The sequence below is a fragment of the Empidonax traillii genome, unplaced genomic scaffold (assembly GCF_003031625.1).
Source record: "Empidonax traillii isolate 1590-97213 ecotype Southwest subspecies unplaced genomic scaffold, ASM303162v1 scaffold4863:size9155, whole genome shotgun sequence".
NCBI lineage: Eukaryota > Metazoa > Chordata > Aves > Passeriformes > Tyrannidae > Empidonax > Empidonax traillii.
The window spans coordinates 7796-9155 of record NW_020960056.1 but is presented as its reverse complement, the minus strand read 5'-3'; the positions used below and the strand labels follow the sequence as shown (position 1 = coordinate 9155).

Genomic DNA, 1360 nt, shown 5'->3' with positions numbered 1-1360 from the left:
GTGCCACCATGTTGTCCCCTCTGTCCCACAGACCCCCAGTGGTACCCGGCGAGACAGTCCCTGCGCCTCGACCCCAGTGAGTGTCACCCCGGGGAGGGTCCCCAGGTGTCCCCAGGTGTCCCCAGGCTGTCCCCAGGTGTCTCAGATGTCCCCAGGTGTCTGAGGTGTCCCTGTCCCCAGAGGGTCGCTCGCTGAAGGATGAGGATGTGCTGCAGTCACTGCCCGTGGGCACCACAGCCACGCTCTACTTCCGGGACCTGGGGGCTCAGATCAGCTGGGTCACGGTGAGGGACTGTCCCCACAGCCACCCTGTCCCCTCTGTGTCCCCTCTGTGTCACCCTGTCCCCTCTGTGTCCCCTCTGTCACCCCCTGTGTCCCCCACGGCCACGCTCTACTTCCGGGACCTGGGGGCTCAGATCAGCTGGGTCACGGTGAGGGACTGTCCCCACGGCCACCCTGTCACCCCCTGTGTCACCCATGTTCACCCTGTCACCCCCTGTGTCACCCACATTCACCCATGGTCACCCTGTCCCCTCTGTGTCACCCCTGCCCCTTCTGTGTCCCCCTGTGTCACCCACTTTCACCCTGTCCCCTCTGTGTCCCCCCGTCACCCCCTGTGTCCCCCCTGTCACCCCTTGGGGGTGTTGAGCAGGTGTTCCAGGTGTCCCTGCCCCCCGTCCCAGGTGTTCCTCACCGAGTATGTGGGGCTGTTTTTCATTTACCTGTCCCAGGTGTCCCAGCTGTCCCTGATGTCCCTGTCCCTGCAGCTGTTCCTGACAGGGGCCACTGCTCATTTATCTGCTGTTTGAATTTCGGGGCCACTGCTCATTTACCTGTCCCAGGTGTCCCTGTCATCCCTGTCCCCTGTCCCAGGTGTCCCAGGTGTCCCTGATGTCCCAGGTGTCTCAGGTGTCCCTGATGTCCCTGTCCCTGTCCCCTCTGCAGGTGTTCCTGACGGAGTACGCGGGGCCGCTGCTCATTTACCTGCTGTTCTATTTTCAGATACCATTGTTCATTTACCTGTCCCAGGTGTCCCAGGTGTCCCAGGTGTCCCAGGTGTCCCTGATGTCCCTGTCCCTGTCCCTGCAGGTGTTCCTGACGGAGTACGCGGGGCCGCTGCTCATTTACCTGTCCCTGATGTCCCTGTCCCTGTTGTCCCAGGTGTCCCAGGTGTCTCAGGTGTCCCTGATGTCCCTGTCCCTGTCCCTGCAGGTGTTCCTGACGGAGTACGCGGGGCCGCTGCTCATTTACCTGCTGTTCTATTTTCGGGTGCCGTTCCTGTACGGGCCCCGCTACGACTTCACCGCCAGCCGGCACCGCGTCGTGCAGTGAGGGCTGGGGCTGGGGGGGTCCCGGGGGG

The 1360-nt window shown here is 63.2% G+C and overlaps 1 long non-coding RNA gene across 2 annotated transcripts; it reads left to right on the top strand.

Moving 5' to 3' along the window:
- Window positions 1–1338, top strand: LOC114072999. Of its 2 annotated transcripts, none has more exons than XR_003574264.1 (3): window positions 1–76; window positions 181–284; window positions 1213–1338. It is a non-coding gene; the product is annotated as an uncharacterized LOC114072999 (long non-coding RNA). The 2 variants fall into 2 exon arrangements; XR_003574263.1 differs by lacking the exon at window positions 1213–1338 and adding an exon at window positions 946–1010.
- The last annotated feature ends 22 nt before the right edge of the window (window positions 1339–1360 follow it).